The 19,569-nt window shown below is 46.5% G+C and overlaps 7 non-coding genes across 7 annotated transcripts; all 7 read right to left on the reverse strand.

Annotated features, from left to right (window-relative positions):
- Positions 1-349: 349 nt before the first annotated feature.
- trnae-cuc (transfer RNA glutamic acid (anticodon CUC)) lies at positions 350-421 on the reverse strand. The gene has a single exon. It is a non-coding gene; the product is annotated as a tRNA-Glu (tRNA).
- A 1,975-nt stretch (positions 422-2,396) lies between these two features.
- Positions 2,397-2,468, reverse strand: trnae-cuc (transfer RNA glutamic acid (anticodon CUC)). Its single transcript has one exon. It is a non-coding gene; the product is annotated as a tRNA-Glu (tRNA).
- A 1,888-nt stretch (positions 2,469-4,356) lies between these two features.
- trnae-cuc (transfer RNA glutamic acid (anticodon CUC)) lies at positions 4,357-4,428 on the reverse strand. The gene has a single exon. It is a non-coding gene; the product is annotated as a tRNA-Glu (tRNA).
- Positions 4,429-7,107: 2,679 nt separating this feature from the next.
- On the reverse strand, positions 7,108-7,179 carry trnae-cuc (transfer RNA glutamic acid (anticodon CUC)). Its single transcript has one exon. It is a non-coding gene; the product is annotated as a tRNA-Glu (tRNA).
- Positions 7,180-9,098: 1,919 nt separating this feature from the next.
- Positions 9,099-9,170, reverse strand: trnae-cuc (transfer RNA glutamic acid (anticodon CUC)). The gene has a single exon. It is a non-coding gene; the product is annotated as a tRNA-Glu (tRNA).
- Positions 9,171-11,066: 1,896 nt separating this feature from the next.
- On the reverse strand, positions 11,067-11,138 carry trnae-cuc (transfer RNA glutamic acid (anticodon CUC)). The gene has a single exon. It is a non-coding gene; the product is annotated as a tRNA-Glu (tRNA).
- A 2,679-nt stretch (positions 11,139-13,817) lies between these two features.
- trnae-cuc (transfer RNA glutamic acid (anticodon CUC)) lies at positions 13,818-13,889 on the reverse strand. The gene has a single exon. It is a non-coding gene; the product is annotated as a tRNA-Glu (tRNA).
- Between the last annotated feature and the right edge of the window lie 5,680 nt (positions 13,890-19,569).

A 19,569-nucleotide genomic window follows, 5' to 3' on the forward strand; every position in this document is an offset into this window, starting at 1 on the left:
TGCACCAGAAGTGACTTTTTGGCCAGCAGTAGAGCTACAGAACCCTGAAATGTCGAGGTTCTGATCCAGCAAATCTTCCTGCACCAGAAGTGACTTTTTGGCCAGCAGTAGAGCTACAGAACCCTGATATGTCGAGGTTCTGACTAGCCCTTAGCCCCTTCGATAGCTCAGCTGGTAGAGCGGAGGACTGTAGGTTGGAGTGTTGGCCATCCTTAGGTCGCTGGTTCAACTCCGGCTCGAAGGAGGTGTTTTTTTCATGTTCCCACCAATGTTTTGGCTTGGAGCTGGCTTTCTCACAGCTGTCAGCAGAGCTTGAATTCGCAGTCCACAATTGGAAGGCAAAAGAGCTTTCCCTGACCGGGAATCGAACCCGGGCCGCGGCGGTGAGAGCGCCGAATCCTAACCACTAGACCACCAGGGATGGATGGTGGGCTGGAGGGCTCGTGGGCTGGAGGGCTCGTGGGCTCGTGGGCTGGTGGGCAGGAGGGCTGGAGGGCTCGTGGGCTGGTGGGCTGGAGGGCTGGTAGTCTGTTCTCCTGATAACAAGGTGAGAATGAGCAGACATCAATGCTTGCCACCGTCACATCGAAAACCAACAAGTCTGTAACAATCGGGGGTCTTTACTAATGGTGGGCCAGTGGCGCAATGGATAACGCGTCTGACTACGGATCAGAAGATTCTAGGTTCGACTCCTGGCTGGCTCGCTCTGTGCTTGTTTTTCTCCGGCTTATTTTGTTGTTGTGTTTTTTTTCTCCAAAGTCCAAAAGAAAAGGCAACTCTCTAGGCATTCTTCTATTTTTTCCAAAAAAAGGCACATTCTGCACACCCATTCCGATGTCTAGGGGAGACACGGACATGCTTTGGTATTGCCATTCGTCTCACAAAATGCAGGCTGGTGGGCCAGTTGATTCTAGAAAGAACAATTTCATCGCTACTCTGTAACCGCTTTACTACTTTGAAGGGTGCAATGCCATGTGGTTTTGATGTCACAGGCTTGCCATTTTGAAGCCTTATCACTAATTGCCACCTGGACATTGAGAATAATTTGTAATCTGCATTAAACTGAACGAGCGAATAATCAGCAATTTTGCGGATTAAAAATTGGTCTCACTTTCATTATTAACCTCACAACATGTCAGTTTTGTACCTTGACAGACCGACGATAGGCAGTTTTTCCTCTAGATAACGGTTGCCATGTGTGTTTTCAGATGCATGACACAAGTATTTTCACCTGGACAAGACCTTAATTACCAGTTCGAGGTATAAATTCAGCAATCACAGGATTCTGGCCAAAAAACTGAACCATGTGTGAGTCAACAAACATGTCCCTTGAATGCATGCAACACTATATATTTCAGTAAACCGTCCCTTCGGATGATTCTTGTATTGCCAAATTATTATCACATTGTTACAGTCACACACCAAAAGCAACAGGCCACTACAAAACCCTGCGCCCACACTGGCCACATTTATGGAAAGTGGCCCACAAGCTTGTGGCCAGTTAAAGCTGGCCAGTTCCCATATGGTCTAGCAGTTAGGATTCCTGGTTTTCTCGTACGCAGCCAGGGGTTGACTCCAGTTTTTCCTCTAGATAAAGGTTGCCGTGTGTGTTTTCAAATGGATGACACGAGTATTTTCACTTGGACAAGAGCTTAATTACCAGTTTGAGGAATCAATTCTGCAATCACAGGAATCTGCCCAAATACACTGAACCCCCGGGTTGAGTGAAAAAACAGATTCCCTGAATGCATACAACACTATATAATTCAGAAAACCGTCCTTTTGGATAATTCTTGTTTTGCCAAATTATTATCACATTGTTACAGTCACAGAACTAAAGCAACAGGCCACTACAAGGTCCTGCGCCCACGCTGACCACATGTATGGAAAGTGCGCCAGAAGCCCATGGCCAGTTTAAAGTGTCCAGATCCCATATGGTCTAGCGGTTAGGATTCCTGGTTTTCACCCAGGCGGCCCGGGTTCAACTCCCGGTATGGGAATGCATGCTCCTTTTTGCTTCCCTCCTCAAAAATCCAGCAAATCTTCCTGCACCAGAAGTGACTTTTTGGCCAGCAGTAGAGCTACAGAACCCTGATATGTCGAGGTTCTGATCCAGCAAATCTTCCTGCACCAGAAGTGACTTTTTGGCCAGCAGTAGAGCTACAGAACCCTGATATGTCGAGGTTCTGACTAGCCCTTAGCCCCTTCGATAGCTCAGCTGGTAGAGCGGAGGACTGTAGGTTGGAGTGTTGGCCATCCTTAGGTCGCTGGTTCAACTCCGGCTCGAAGGAGGTGTTTTTTTCATGTTCCCACCAATGTTTTGGCTTGGAGCTGGCTTTCTCACAGCTGTCAGCAGAGCTTGAATTCGCAGTCCACAATTGGAAGGCAAAAGAGCTTTCCCTGACCGGGAATCGAACCCGGGCCGCGGCGGTGAGAGCGCCGAATCCTAACCACTAGACCACCAGGGATGGATGGTGGGCTGGAGGGCTCGTGGGCTGGAGGGCTCGTGGGCTGGTGGGCAGGAGGGCTGGAGGGCTCGTGGGCTGGTGGGCTGGAGGGCTGGTAGTCTGTTCTCCTGATAACAAGGTGAGAATGAGCAGACATCAATGCTTGCCACCGTCACATCGAAAACCAACAAGTCTGTAACAATCGGGGGTCTTTACTAATGGTGGGCCAGTGGCGCAATGGATAACGCGTCTGACTACGGATCAGAAGATTCTAGGTTCGACTCCTGGCTGGCTCGCTCTGTGCTTGTTTTTCTCCGGCTTATTTTGTTGTTGTGTTTTTTTTCTCCAAAGTCCAAAAGAAAAGGCAACTCTCTAGGCATTCTTCTATTTTTTCCAAAAAAAGGCACATTCTGCACACCCATTCCGATGTCTAGGGGAGACACGGACATGCTTTGGTATTGCCATTCGTCTCACAAAATGCAGGCTGGTGGGCCAGTTGATTCTAGAAAGAACAATTTCATCGCTACTCTGTAACCGCTTTACTACTTTGAAGGGTGCAATGCCATGTGGTTTTGATGTCACAGGCTTGCCATTTTGAAGCCTTATCACTAATTGCCACCTGGACATTGAGAATAATTTGTAATCTGCATTAAACTGAACGAGCGAATAATCAGCAATTTTGCGGATTAAAAATTGGTCTCACTTTCATTATTAACCTCACAACATGTCAGTTTTGTACCTTGACAGACCGACGATAGGCAGTTTTTCCTCTAGATAACGGTTGCCATGTGTGTTTTCAGATGCATGACACAAGTATTTTCACCTGGACAAGACCTTAATTACCAGTTCGAGGTATAAATTCAGCAATCACAGGATTCTGGCCAAAAAACTGAACCATGTGTGAGTCAACAAACATGTCCCTTGAATGCATGCAACACTATATATTTCAGTAAACCGTCCCTTCGGATGATTCTTGTATTGCCAAATTATTATCACATTGTTACAGTCACACACCAAAAGCAACAGGCCACTACAAAACCCTGCGCCCACACTGGCCACATTTATGGAAAGTGGCCCACAAGCTTGTGGCCAGTTAAAGCTGGCCAGTTCCCATATGGTCTAGCAGTTAGGATTCCTGGTTTTCTCGTACGCAGCCAGGGGTTGACTCCAGTTTTTCCTCTAGATAAAGGTTGCCGTGTGTGTTTTCAAATGGATGACACGAGTATTTTCACTTGGACAAGAGCTTAATTACCAGTTTGAGGAATCAATTCTGCAATCACAGGAATCTGCCCAAATACACTGAACCCCCGGGTTGAGTGAAAAAACAGATTCCCTGAATGCATACAACACTATATAATTCAGAAAACCGTCCTTTTGGATAATTCTTGTTTTGCCAAATTATTATCACATTGTTACAGTCACAGAACTAAAGCAACAGGCCACTACAAGGTCCTGCGCCCACGCTGACCACATGTATGGAAAGTGCGCCAGAAGCCCATGGCCAGTTTAAAGTGTCCAGATCCCATATGGTCTAGCGGTTAGGATTCCTGGTTTTCACCCAGGCGGCCCGGGTTCAACTCCCGGTATGGGAATGCATGCTCCTTTTTGCTTCCCTCCTCAAAAATCCAGCAAATCTTCCTGCACCAGAAGTGACTTTTTGGCCAGCAGTAGAGCTACAGAACCCTGATATGTCGAGGTTCTGACTAGCCCTTAGCCCCTTCGATAGCTCAGCTGGTAGAGCGGAGGACTGTAGGTTGGAGTGTTGGCCATCCTTAGGTCGCTGGTTCAACTCCGGCTCGAAGGAGGTGTTTTTTTCATGTTCCCACCAATGTTTTGGCTTGGAGCTGGCTTTCTCACAGCTGTCAGCAGAGCTTGAATTCGCAGTCCACAATTGGAAGGCAAAAGAGCTTTCCCTGACCGGGAATCGAACCCGGGCCGCGGCGGTGAGAGCGCCGAATCCTAACCACTAGACCACCAGGGAGGGATGGTGGGCTGGAGGGCTCGTGGGCTGCTGGGCTGGTGGGCTGGAGGGCTGGAGGGCTGGAGGGCTGGTAGTCTGTTCTCCTGATAACAAGGTGAGAATGAGCAGACATCAATGCTTGCCACCGTCACATCGAAAACCAACAAGTCTGTAACAATCGGGGGTCTTTACTTTTGGTGGGCCAGTGGCGCAATAGATAACGCATCTGACTACGGATCAGAAGATTCTAGGTTCGACTCCTGGCTGGCTCGCTCTGTGCTTGTTTTTCTCCGGCTTATTTTGTTGTTGTGTTTTTTTCTCCAAAGTCCAAAAGAAAAGGCAACTCTCTAGGCATTCTTCTATTTTTTCCAAAAAAAGGCACATTCTGCACACCCATTCCGATGTCTAGGGGAGACACGGACATGCTTTGGTATTGCCATTCGTCTCACAAAATGCAGGCTGGTGGGCCAGTTGATTCTAGAATGAACAATTTCATCGCTACTCTGTAACCGCTTTACTACTTTGAAGGGTGCAATGCCATGTGGTTTTGATGTCACAGGCTTGCCATTTTGAAGCCTTATCACTAATTGCCACCTGGACATTGAGAATAATTTGTAATCTGCATTAAACTGAACGAGCGAATAATCAGCATATTAAAAATTGGTCTCACTTTCATTATTAACCTCACAACATGTCAGTTTTGTACCTTGACAGACCGACGATAGGCAGTTTTTCCTCTAGATAACGGTTGCCATGTGTGTTTTCAGATGCATGACACAAGTATTTTCACCTGGACAAGACCTTAATTACCAGTTCGAGGTATAAATTCAGCAATCACAGGATTCTGGCCAAAAAACTGAACCATGTGTGAGTCAACAAACATGTCCCTTGAATGCATGCAACACTATATATTTCAGTAAACCGTCCCTTCGGATGATTCTTGTATTGCCAAATTATTATCACATTGTTACAGTCACACACCAAAAGCAACAGGCCACTACAAAACCCTGCGCCCACACTGGCCACATTTATGGAAAGTGGCCCACAAGCTTGTGGCCAGTTAAAGCTGGCCAGTTCCCATATGGTCTAGCAGTTAGGATTCCTGGTTTTCTCGTAAGCAGCCAGGGGTTGACTCCAGTTTTTCCTCTAGATAAAGGTTGCCGTGTGTGTTTTCAAATGGATGACACGAGTATTTTCACTTGGACAAGAGCTTAATTACCAGTTTGAGGAATCAATTCTGCAATCACAGGAATCTGCCCAAATACACTGAACCCCCGGGTTGAGTGAAAAAACAGATTCCCTGAATGCATACAACACTATATAATTCAGAAAACCGTCCCTTCGGATGATTCTTGTATTGCCAAATTATTATCACATTGTTACAGTCACACACCAAAAGCAACAGGCCACTACAAAACCTTGCGCCCACACTGGCCACATTTATGGAAAGTGGCCCACAAGCTTGTGGCCAGTTAAAGCTGGCCAGTTCCCATATGGTCTAGCAGTTAGGATTCCTGGTTTTCTTGTACGCAGCCAGGGGTTGACTCCAGTTTTTCCTCTAGATAAAGGTTGCCGTGTGTGTTTTCAAATGGATGACACGAGTATTTTCACTTGGACAAGAGCTTAATTACCAGTTTGAGGAATCAATTCTGCAATCACAGGAATCTGCCCAAATACACTGAACCCCCGGGTTGAGTGAAAAAACAGATTCCCTGAATGCATACAACACTATATAATTCAGAAAACCGTCCTTTTGCATAATTCTTGTTTTGCCAAATTATTATCACATTGTTACAGTCACACACCAAAAGCAACAGGCCACTACAAAACCCTGCGCCCACACTGGCCACATTTATGGAAAGTGGCCCACAAGCTTGTGGCCAGTTAAAGCTGGCCAGTTCCCATATGGTCTAGCAGTTAGGATTCCTGGTTTTCTCGTACGCAGCCAGGGGTTGACTCCAGTTTTTCCTCTAGATAAAGGTTGCCGTGTGTGTTTTCAAATGGATGACACGAGTATTTTCACTTGGACAAGAGCTTAATTACCAGTTTGAGGAATCAATTCTGCAATCACAGGAATCTGCCCAAATACACTGAACCCCCGGGTTGAGTGAAAAAACAGATTCCCTGAATGCATACAACACTATATAATTCAGAAAACCGTCCTTTTGGATAATTCTTGTTTTGCCAAATTATTATCACATTGTTACAGTCACAGAACTAAAGCAACAGGCCACTACAAGGTCCTGCGCCCACGCTGACCACATGTATGGAAAGTGCGCCAGAAGCCCATGGCCAGTTTAAAGTGTCCAAATCCCATATGGTCTAGCGGTTAGGATTCCTGGTTTTCACCCAGGCGGCCCGGGTTCAACTCCCGGTATGGGAATGCATGCTCCTTTTTGCTTCCCTCCTCAAAAATCCAGCAAATCTTCCTGCACCAGAAGTGACTTTTTGGCCAGCAGTAGAGCTACAGAACCCTGATATGTAGAGGTTCTGACTAGCCCTTAGCCCCTTCGATAGCTCAGCTGGTAGAGCGGAGGACTGTAGGTTGGAGTGTTGGCCATCCTTAGGTCGCTGGTTCAACTCCGGCTCGAAGGAGGTGTTTTTTTCATGTTCCCACCAATGTTTTGGCTTGGAGCTGGCTTTCTCACAGCTGTCAGCAGAGCTTGAATTCGCAGTCCACAATTGGAAGGCAAAAGAGCTTTCCCTGACCGGGAATCGAACCCGGGCCGCGGCGGTGAGAGCGCCGAATCCTAACCACTAGACCACCAGGGAGGGCTGGAGGGCTCGTGGGCTGCTGGGCTGGTGGGCTGGAGGGCTGGAGGGCTGGTAGTCTGTTCTCCTGATAACAAGGTGAGAATGAGCAGACATCAATGCTTGCCACCGTCACATCGAAAACCAACAAGTCTGTAACAATCGGGGGTCTTTACTTTTGGTGGGCCAGTGGCGCAATGGATAACGCGTCTGACTACGGATCAGAAGATTCTAGGTTCGACTCTTGGCTGGCTCGCTCTGTGCTTGTTTTTCTCCGGCTTATTTTGTTGTTGTGTTTTTTTTCTCCAAAGTCCAAAACAAAAGGCAACTCTCTAGGCATTCTTCTATTTTTTCCAAAAAAAGGCACATTCTGCACACCCATTCCGATGTCTAGGGGAGACACGGACATGCTTTGGTATTGCCATTCGTCTCACAAAATGCAGGCTGGTGGGCCAGTTGATTCTAGAATGAACAATTTCATCGCTACTCTGTAACCGCTTTACTACTTTGAAGGGTGCAATGCCATGTGGTTTTGATGTCACAGGCTTGCCATTTTGAAGCCTTATCACTAATTGCCACCTGGACATTGAGAATAATTTGTAATCTGCATTAAACTGAACGAGCGAATATTCAGCATATTAAAAATTGGTCTCACTTTCATTATTAACCTCACAACATGTCAGTTTTGTACCTTGACAGACCGACGATAGGCAGTTTTTCCTCTAGATAACGGTTGCCATGTGTGTTTTCAGATGCATGACACAAGTATTTTCACCTGGACAAGACCTTAATTACCAGTTCGAGGTATAAATTCAGCAATCACAGGATTCTGGCCAAAAAACTGAACCATGTGTGAGTCAACAAACATGTCCCTTGAATGCATGCAACACTATATATTTCAGTAAACCGTCCCTTCGGATGATTCTTGTATTGCCAAATTATTATCACATTGTTACAGTCACACACCAAAAGCAACAGGCCACTACAAAACCCTGCGCCCACACTGGCCACATTTATGGAAAGTGGCCCACAAGCTTGTGGCCAGTTAAAGCTGGCCAGTTCCCATATGGTCTAGCAGTTAGGATTCCTGGTTTTCTTGTACGCAGCCAGGGGTTGACTCCAGTTTTTCCTCTAGATAAAGGTTGCCGTGTGTGTTTTCAAATGGATGACACGAGTATTTTCACTTGGACAAGAGCTTAATTACCAGTTTGAGGAATCAATTCTGCAATCACAGGAATCTGCCCAAATACACTGAACACCCGGGTTGAGTGAAAAAACAGATTCCCTGAATGCATACAACACTATATAATTCAGAAAACCGTCCTTTTGCATAATTCTTGTTTTGCCAAATTATTATCACATTGTTACAGTCACAGAACTAAAGCAACAGGCCACTACAAGGTCCTTCGCCCACGCTGACCACATGTATGGAAAGTGCGCCAGAAGCCCATGGCCAGTTTAAAGTGTCCAGATCCCATATGGTCTAGCGGTTAGGATTCCTGGTTTTCTCCCAGGCGGCCCGGGTTCAACTCCCGGTATGGGAATGCATGCTCCTTTTTGCTTCCCTCCTCAAAAATCCAGCAAATCTTCCTGCACCAGAAGTGACTTTTTGGCCAGCAGTAGAGCTACAGAACCCTGATATGTCGAGGTTCTGATCCAGCAAATCTTCCTGCACCAGAAGTGACTTTTTGGCCAGCAGTAGAGCTACAGAACCCTGATATGTCGAGGTTCTGACTAGCCCTTAGCCCCTTCGATAGCTCAGCTGGTAGAGCGGAGGACTGTAGGTTGGAGTGTTGGCCATCCTTAGGTCGCTGGTTCAACTCCGGCTCGAAGGAGGTGTTTTTTTCATGTTCCCACCAATGTTTTGGCTTGGAGCTGGCTTTCTCACAGCTGTCAGCAGAGCTTGAATTCGCAGTCCACAATTGGAAGGCAAAAGAGCTTTCCCTGACCGGGAATCGAACCCGGGCCGCGGCGGTGAGAGCGCCGAATCCTAACCACTAGACCACCAGGGATGGATGGTGGGCTGGAGGGCTCGTGGGCTGGAGGGCTCGTGGGCTGGTGGGCAGGAGGGCTGGAGGGCTCGTGGGCTGGTGGGCTGGTGGGCTGGAGGGCTGGTAGTCTGTTCTCCTGATAACAAGGTGAGAATGAGCAGACATCAATGCTTGCCACCGTCACATCGAAAACCAACAAGTCTGTAACAATCGGGGGTCTTTACTAATGGTGGGCCAGTGGCGCAATGGATAACGCGTCTGACTACGGATCAGAAGATTCTAGGTTCGACTCCTGGCTGGCTCGCTCTGTGCTTGTTTTTCTCCGGCTTATTTTGTTGTTGTGTTTTTTTTCTCCAAAGTCCAAAAGAAAAGGCAACTCTCTAGGCATTCTTCTATTTTTTCCAAAAAAAGGCACATTCTGCACACCCATTCCGATGTCTAGGGGAGACACGGACATGCTTTGGTATTGCCATTCGTCTCACAAAATGCAGGCTGGTGGGCCAGTTGATTCTAGAAAGAACAATTTCATCGCTACTCTGTAACCGCTTTACTACTTTGAAGGGTGCAATGCCATGTGGTTTTGATGTCACAGGCTTGCCATTTTGAAGCCTTATCACTAATTGCCACCTGGACATTGAGAATAATTTGTAATCTGCATTAAACTGAACGAGCGAATAATCAGCAATTTTGCGGATTAAAAATTGGTCTCACTTTCATTATTAACCTCACAACATGTCAGTTTTGTACCTTGACAGACCGACGATAGGCAGTTTTTCCTCTAGATAACGGTTGCCATGTGTGTTTTCAGATGCATGACACAAGTATTTTCACCTGGACAAGACCTTAATTACCAGTTCGAGGTATAAATTCAGCAATCACAGGATTCTGGCCAAAAAACTGAACCATGTGTGAGTCAACAAACATGTCCCTTGAATGCATGCAACACTATATATTTCAGTAAACCGTCCCTTCGGATGATTCTTGTATTGCCAAATTATTATCACATTGTTACAGTCACACACCAAAAGCAACAGGCCACTACAAAACCCTGCGCCCACACTGGCCACATTTATGGAAAGTGGCCCACAAGCTTGTGGCCAGTTAAAGCTGGCCAGTTCCCATATGGTCTAGCAGTTAGGATTCCTGGTTTTCTCGTACGCAGCCAGGGGTTGACTCCAGTTTTTCCTCTAGATAAAGGTTGCCGTGTGTGTTTTCAAATGGATGACACGAGTATTTTCACTTGGACAAGAGCTTAATTACCAGTTTGAGGAATCAATTCTGCAATCACAGGAATCTGCCCAAATACACTGAACCCCCGGGTTGAGTGAAAAAACAGATTCCCTGAATGCATACAACACTATATAATTCAGAAAACCGTCCTTTTGGATAATTCTTGTTTTGCCAAATTATTATCACATTGTTACAGTCACAGAACTAAAGCAACAGGCCACTACAAGGTCCTGCGCCCACGCTGACCACATGTATGGAAAGTGCGCCAGAAGCCCATGGCCAGTTTAAAGTGTCCAGATCCCATATGGTCTAGCGGTTAGGATTCCTGGTTTTCACCCAGGCGGCCCGGGTTCAACTCCCGGTATGGGAATGCATGCTCCTTTTTGCTTCCCTCCTCAAAAATCCAGCAAATCTTCCTGCACCAGAAGTGACTTTTTGGCCAGCAGTAGAGCTACAGAACCCTGATATGTCGAGGTTCTGACTAGCCCTTAGCCCCTTCAATAGCTCAGCTGGTAGAGCGGAGGACTGTAGGTTGGAGTGTTGGCCATCCTTAGGTCGCTGGTTCAACTCCGGCTCGAAGGAGGTGTTTTTTTCATGTTCCCACCAATGTTTTGGCTTGGAGCTGGCTTTCTCACAGCTGTCAGCAGAGCTTGAATTCGCAGTCCACAATTGGAAGGCAAAAGAGCTTTCCCTGACCGGGAATCGAACCCGGGCCGCGGCGGTGAGAGCGCCGAATCCTAACCACTAGACCACCAGGGAGGGATGGTGGGCTGGAGGGCTCGTGGGCTGCTGGGCTGGTGGGCTGGAGGGCTGGAGGGCTGGAGGGCTGGTAGTCTGTTCTCCTGATAACAAGGTGAGAATGAGCAGACATCAATGCTTGCCACCGTCACATCGAAAACCAACAAGTCTGTAACAATCGGGGGTCTTTACTTTTGGTGGGCCAGTGGCGCAATGGATAACGCATCTGACTACGGATCAGAAGATTCTAGGTTCGACTCCTGGCTGGCTCGCTCTGTGCTTGTTTTTCTCCGGCTTATTTTGTTGTTGTGTTTTTTTCTCCAAAGTCCAAAAGAAAAGGCAACTCTCTAGGCATTCTTCTATTTTTTCCAAAAAAAGGCACATTCTGCACACCCATTCCGATGTCTAGGGGAGACACGGACATGCTTTGGTATTGCCATTCGTCTCACAAAATGCAGGCTGGTGGGCCAGTTGATTCTAGAATGAACAATTTCATCGCTACTCTGTAACCGCTTTACTACTTTGAAGGGTGCAATGCCATGTGGTTTTGATGTCACAGGCTTGCCATTTTGAAGCCTTATCACTAATTGCCACCTGGACATTGAGAATAATTTGTAATCTGCATTAAACTGAACGAGCGAATAATCAGCATATTAAAAATTGGTCTCACTTTCATTATTAACCTCACAACATGTCAGTTTTGTACCTTGACAGACCGACGATAGGCAGTTTTTCCTCTAGATAACGGTTGCCATGTGTGTTTTCAGATGCATGACACAAGTATTTTCACCTGGACAAGACCTTAATTACCAGTTCGAGGTATAAATTCAGCAATCACAGGATTCTGGCCAAAAAACTGAACCATGTGTGAGTCAACAAACATGTCCCTTGAATGCATGCAACACTATATATTTCAGTAAACCGTCCCTTCGGATGATTCTTGTATTGCCAAATTATTATCACATTGTTACAGTCACACACCAAAAGCAACAGGCCACTACAAAACCCTGCGCCCACACTGGCCACATTTATGGAAAGTGGCCCACAAGCTTGTGGCCAGTTAAAGCTGGCCAGTTCCCATATGGTCTAGCAGTTAGGATTCCTGGTTTTCTCGTACGCAGCCAGGGGTTGACTCCAGTTTTTCCTCTAGATAAAGGTTGCCGTGTGTGTTTTCAAATGGATGACACGAGTATTTTCACTTGGACAAGAGCTTAATTACCAGTTTGAGGAATCAATTCTGCAATCACAGGAATCTGCCCAAATACACTGAACCCCCGGGTTGAGTGAAAAAACAGATTCCCTGAATGCATACAACACTATATAATTCAGAAAACCGTCCCTTCGGATGATTCTTGTATTGCCAAATTATTATCACATTGTTACAGTCACACACCAAAAGCAACAGGCCACTACAAAACCTTGCGCCCACACTGGCCACATTTATGGAAAGTGGCCCACAAGCTTGTGGCCAGTTAAAGCTGGCCAGTTCCCATATGGTCTAGCAGTTAGGATTCCTGGTTTTCTTGTACGCAGCCAGGGGTTGACTCCAGTTTTTCCTCTAGATAAAGGTTGCCGTGTGTGTTTTCAAATGGATGACACGAGTATTTTCACTTGGACAAGAGCTTAATTACCAGTTTGAGGAATCAATTCTGCAATCACAGGAATCTGCCCAAATACACTGAACCCCCGGGTTGAGTGAAAAAACAGATTCCCTGAATGCATACAACACTATATAATTCAGAAAACCGTCCTTTTGCATAATTCTTGTTTTGCCAAATTATTATCACATTGTTACAGTCACACACCAAAAGCAACAGGCCACTACAAAACCCTGCGCCCACACTGGCCACATTTATGGAAAGTGGCCCACAAGCTTGTGGCCAGTTAAAGCTGGCCAGTTCCCATATGGTCTAGCAGTTAGGATTCCTGGTTTTCTCGTACGCAGCCAGGGGTTGACTCCAGTTTTTCCTCTAGATAAAGGTTGCCGTGTGTGTTTTCAAATGGATGACACGAGTATTTTCACTTGGACAAGAGCTTAATTACCAGTTTGAGGAATCAATTCTGCAATCACAGGAATCTGCCCAAATACACTGAACCCCCGGGTTGAGTGAAAAAACAGATTCCCTGAATGCATACAACACTATATAATTCAGAAAACCGTCCTTTTGGATAATTCTTGTTTTGCCAAATTATTATCACATTGTTACAGTCACAGAACTAAAGCAACAGGCCACTACAAGGTCCTGCGCCCACGCTGACCACATGTATGGAAAGTGCGCCAGAAGCCCATGGCCAGTTTAAAGTGTCCAAATCCCATATGGTCTAGCGGTTAGGATTCCTGGTTTTCACCCAGGCGGCCCGGGTTCAACTCCCGGTATGGGAATGCATGCTCCTTTTTGCTTCCCTCCTCAAAAATCCAGCAAATCTTCCTGCACCAGAAGTGACTTTTTGGCCAGCAGTAGAGCTACAGAACCCTGATATGTAGAGGTTCTGACTAGCCCTTAGCCCCTTCGATAGCTCAGCTGGTAGAGCGGAGGACTGTAGGTTGGAGTGTTGGCCATCCTTAGGTCGCTGGTTCAACTCCGGCTCGAAGGAGGTGTTTTTTTCATGTTCCCACCAATGTTTTGGCTTGGAGCTGGCTTTCTCACAGCTGTCAGCAGAGCTTGAATTCGCAGTCCACAATTGGAAGGCAAAAGAGCTTTCCCTGACCGGGAATCGAACCCGGGCCGCGGCGGTGAGAGCGCCGAATCCTAACCACTAGACCACCAGGGAGGGCTGGAGGGCTCGTGGGCTGCTGGGCTGGTGGGCTGGTGGGCTGGAGGGCTGGAGGGCTGGTAGTCTGTTCTCCTGATAACAAGGTGAGAATGAGCAGACATCAATGCTTGCCACCGTCACATCGAAAACCAACAAGTCTGTAACAATCGGGGGTCTTTACTTTTGGTGGGCCAGTGGCGCAATGGATAACGCGTCTGACTACGGATCAGAAGATTCTAGGTTCGACTCCTGGCTGGCTCGCTCTGTGCTTGTTTTTCTCCGGCTTATTTTGTTGTTGTGTTTTTTTTCTCCAAAGTCCAAAACAAAAGGCAACTCTCTAGGCATTCTTCTATTTTTTCCAAAAAAAGGCACATTCTGCACACCCATTCCGATGTCTAGGGGAGACACGGACATGCTTTGGTATTGCCATTCGTCTCACAAAATGCAGGCTGGTGGGCCAGTTGATTCTAGAATGAACAATTTCATCGCTACTCTGTAACCGCTTTACTACTTTGAAGGGTGCAATGCCATGTGGTTTTGATGTCACAGGCTTGCCATTTTGAAGCCTTATCACTAATTGCCACCTGGACATTGAGAATAATTTGTAATCTGCATTAAACTGAACGAGCGAATATTCAGCATATTAAAAATTGGTCTCACTTTCATTATTAACCTCACAACATGTCAGTTTTGTACCTTGACAGACCGACGATAGGCAGTTTTTCCTCTAGATAACGGTTGCCATGTGTGTTTTCAGATGCATGACACAAGTATTTTCACCTGGACAAGACCTTAATTACCAGTTCGAGGTATAAATTCAGCAATCACAGGATTCTGGCCAAAAAACTGAACCATGTGTGAGTCAACAAACATGTCCCTTGAATGCATGCAACACTATATATTTCAGTAAACCGTCCCTTCGGATGATTCTTGTATTGCCAAATTATTATCACATTGTTACAGTCACACACCAAAAGCAACAGGCCACTACAAAACCCTGCGCCCACACTGGCCACATTTATGGAAAGTGGCCCACAAGCTTGTGGCCAGTTAAAGCTGGCCAGTTCCCATATGGTCTAGCAGTTAGGATTCCTGGTTTTCTTGTACGCAGCCAGGGGTTGACTCCAGTTTTTCCTCTAGATAAAGGTTGCCGTGTGTGTTTTCAAATGGATGACACGAGTATTTTCACTTGGACAAGAGCTTAATTACCAGTTTGAGGAATCAATTCTGCAATCACAGGAATCTGCCCAAATACACTGAACACCCGGGTTGAGTGAAAAAACAGATTCCCTGAATGCATACAACACTATATAATTCAGAAAACCGTCCTTTTGCATAATTCTTGTTTTGCCAAATTATTATCACATTGTTACAGTCACAGAACTAAAGCAACAGGCCACTACAAGGTCCTTCGCCCACGCTGACCACATGTATGGAAAGTGCGCCAGAAGCCCATGGCCAGTTTAAAGTGTCCAGATCCCATATGGTCTAGCGGTTAGGATTCCTGGTTTTCTCCCAGGCGGCCCGGGTTCAACTCCCGGTATGGGAATGCATGCTCCTTTTTGCTTCCCTCCTCAAAAATCCAGCAAATCTTCCTGCACCAGAAGTGACTTTTTGGCCAGCAGTAGAGCTACAGAACCCTGATATGTCGAGGTTCTGATCCAGCAAATCTTCCTGCACCAGAAGTGACTTTTTGGCCAGCAGTAGAGCTACAGAACCCTGATATGTCGAGGTTCTGACTAGCCTTTAGCCCCTTCGATAGCTCAGCTGGTAGAGCGGAGGACTGTAGGTTGGAGTGTTGGCCATCCTTAGGTCGCTGGTTCAACTCCGGCTCGAAGGAGGTGTTTTTTTCATGTTCCCACCAATGTTTTGGCTTGGAGCTGGCTTTCTCACAGCTGTCAGCAGAGCTTGAATTCGCAGTCCACAATTGGAAGGCAAAAGAGCTTTCCCTGACCGGGAATCGAACCCGGGCCGCGGCGGTGACGAATCCTAACCACTAGACCACCAGGGATGGATGGTGGGCTGGAGGGCTCGTGGGCTGGTGGGCACGAGGGCTGGAGGGCTCGTGGGCTGGTGGGCTGGTGGGCTGGTGGGCTGGAGGGCTGGTAGTCTGTTCTCCTGATAACAAGGTGAGAATGAGCAGACATCAATGCTTGCCACCGTCACATCGAAAACCAACAAGTCTGTAACAATCGGGGGTCTTTACTAATGGTGGGCCAGTGGCGCAATGCATAATGCGTCTGACTACGGATCAGAAGATTCTAGGTTCGACTCCTGGCTGGCTCGCTCTGTGCTTGTTTTTCTCCGGCTTATTTTGTTGTTGTTTTTTTTCTCCAAAGTCCAAAAGAAAAGGCAACTCTCTAGGCATTCTTCTATTTTTTCCAAAAAAAGGCACATTCTGCACACCCATTCCGATGTCTAGGGGAGACACGGACATGCTTTGGTATTGCCATTCGTCTCACAAAATGCAGGCTGGTGGGCCAGTTGATTCTAGAAAGAACAATTTCATCGCTACTCTGTAACCGCTTTACTACTTTGAAGGGTGCAATGCCATGTGGTTTTGATGTCACAGGCTTGCCATTTTGAAGCCTTATCACTAATTGCCACCTGGACATTGAGAATAATTTGTAATCTGCATTAAACTGAACGAGCGAATATTCAGCATATTAAAAATTGGTCTCACTTTCATTATTAACCTCACAACATGTCAGTTTTGTACCTTGACAGACCGACGATAGGCAGTTTTTCCTCTAGATAACGGTTGCCATGTGTGTTTTCAGATGCATGACACAAGTATTTTCACCTGGACAAGACCTTAATTACCAGTTCGAGGTATAAATTCAGCAATCACAGGATTCTGGCCAAAAAACTGAACCATGTGTGAGTCAACAAACATGTCCCTTGAATGCATGCAACACTATATATTTCAGTAAACCGTCCCTTCGGATGATTCTTGTATTGCCAAATTATTATCACATTGTTACAGTCACACACCAAAAGCAACAGGCCACTACAAAACCCTGCGCCCACACTGGCCACATTTATGGAAAGTGGCCCACAAGCTTGTGGCCAGTTAAAGCTGGCCAGTTCCCATATGGTCTAGCAGTTAGGATTCCTGGTTTTCTTGTACGCAGCCAGGGGTTGACTCCAGTTTTTCCTCTAGATAAAGGTTGCCGTGTGTGTTTTCAAATGGATGACACGAGTATTTTCACTTGGACAAGAGCTTAATTACCAGTTTGAGGAATCAATTCTGCAATCACAGGAATCTGCCCAAATACACTGAACACCCGGGTTGAGTGAAAAAACAGATTCCCTGAATGCATACAACACTATATAATTCAGAAAACCGTCCTTTTGCATAATTCTTGTTTTGCCAAATTATTATCACATTGTTACAGTCACAGAACTAAAGCAACAGGCCACTACAAGGTCCTTCGCCCACGCTGACCACATGTATGGAAAGTGCGCCAGAAGCCCATGGCCAGTTTAAAGTGTCCAGATCCCATATGGTCTAGCGGTTAGGATTCCTGGTTTTCTCCCAGGCGGCCCGGGTTCAACTCCCGGTATGGGAATGCATGCTCCTTTTTGCTTCCCTCCTCAAAAATCCAGCAAATCTTCCTGCACCAGAAGTGACTTTTTGGCCAGCAGTAGAGCTACAGAACCCTGATATGTCGAGGTTCTGATCCAGCAAATCTTCCTGCACCAGAAGTGACTTTTTGGCCAGCAGTAGAGCTACAGAACCCTGATATGTCGAGGTTCTGACTAGCCTTTAGCCCCTTCGATAGCTCAGCTGGTAGAGCGGAGGACTGTAGGTTGGAGTGTTGGCCATCCTTAGGTCGCTGGTTCAACTCCGGCTCGAAGGAGGTGTTTTTTTCATGTTCCCACCAATGTTTTGGCTTGGAGCTGGCTTTCTCACAGCTGTCAGCAGAGCTTGAATTCGCAGTCCACAATTGGAAGGCAAAAGAGCTTTCCCTGACCGGGAATCGAACCCGGGCCGCGGCGGTGACGAATCCTAACCACTAGACCACCAGGGATGGATGGTGGGCTGGAGGGCTCGTGGGCTGGTGGGCACGAGGGCTGGAGGGCTCGTGGGCTGGTGGGCTGGTGGGCTGGAGGGCTGGTAGTCTGTTCTCCTGATAACAAGGTGAGAATGAGCAGACATCAATGCTTGCCACCGTCACATCGAAAACCAACAAGTCTGTAACAATCGGGGGTCTTTACTAATGGTGGGCCAGTGGCGCAATGGATAATGCGTCTGACTACGGATCAGAAGATTCTAGGTTCGACTCCTGGCTGGCTCGCTCTGTGCTTGTTTTTCTCCGGCTTATTTTGTTGTTGTTTTTTTTCTCCAAAGTCCAAAAGAAAAGGCAACTCTCTAGGCATTCTTCTATTTTTTCCAAAAAAAGGCACATTCTGCACACCCATTCCGATGTCTAGGGGAGACACGGACATGCTTTGGTATTGCCATTCGTCTCACAAAATGCAGGCTGGTGGGCCAGTTGATTCTAGAAAGAACAATTTCATCGCTACTCTGTAACCGCTTTACTACTTTGAAGGGTGCAATGCCATGTGGTTTTGATGTCACAGGCTTGCCATTTTGAAGCCTTATCACTAATTGCCACCTGGACATTGAGAATAATTTGTAATCTGCATTAAACTGAACGAGCGAATAATCAGCAATTTTGCGGATTAAAAATTGGTCTCACTTTCATTATTAACCTCACAACATGTCAGTTTTGTACCTTGACAGACCGACGATAGGCAGTTTTTCCTCTAGATAACGGTTGCCATGTGTGTTTTCAGATGCATGACACAAGTATTTTCACCTGGACAAGACCTTAATTACCAGTTCGAGGTATAAATTCAGCAATCACAGGATTCTGGCCAAAAAACTGAACCATGTGTGAGTCAACAAACATGTCCCTTGAATGCATGCAACACTATATATTTCAGTAAACCGTCCCTTCGGATGATTCTTGTATTGCCAAATTATTATCACATTGTTACAGTCACACACCAAAAGCAACAGGCCACTACAAAACCCTGCGCCCACACTGGCCACATTTATGGAAAGTGGCCCACAAGCTTGTGGCCAGTTAAAGCTGGCCAGTTCCCATATGGTCTAGCAGTTAGGATTCCTGGTTTTCTTGTACGCAGCCAGGGGTTGACTCCAGTTTTTCCTCTAGATAAAGGTTGCCGTGTGTGTTTTCAAATGGATGACACGAGTATTTTCACTTGGACAAGAGCTTAATTACCAGTTTGAGGAATCAATTCTGCAATCACAGGAATCTGCCCAAATACACTGAACCCCCGGGTTGAGTGAAAAAACAGATTCCCTGAATGCATACAACACTATATAATTCAGAAAACCGTCCTTTTGCATAATTCTTGTTTTGCCAAATTATTATCACATTGTTACAGTCACAGAACTAAAGCAACAGGCCACTACAAGGTCCTTCGCCCACGCTGACCACATGTATGGAAAGTGCGCCAGAAGCCCATGGCCAGTTTAAAGTGTCCAGATCCCATATGGTCTAGCGGTTAGGATTCCTGGTTTTCACCCAGGCGGCCCGGGTTCAACTCCCGGTATGGGAATGCATGCTCCTTTTTGCTTCCCTCCTCAAAAATCCAGCAAATCTTCCTGCACCAGAAGTGACTTTTTGGCCAGCAGTAGAGCTACAGAACCCTGAAATGTCGA

Source organism: Carassius gibelio, chromosome A11, assembly GCF_023724105.1.
Source record: "Carassius gibelio isolate Cgi1373 ecotype wild population from Czech Republic chromosome A11, carGib1.2-hapl.c, whole genome shotgun sequence".
Lineage (NCBI taxonomy): Eukaryota > Metazoa > Chordata > Actinopteri > Cypriniformes > Cyprinidae > Carassius > Carassius gibelio.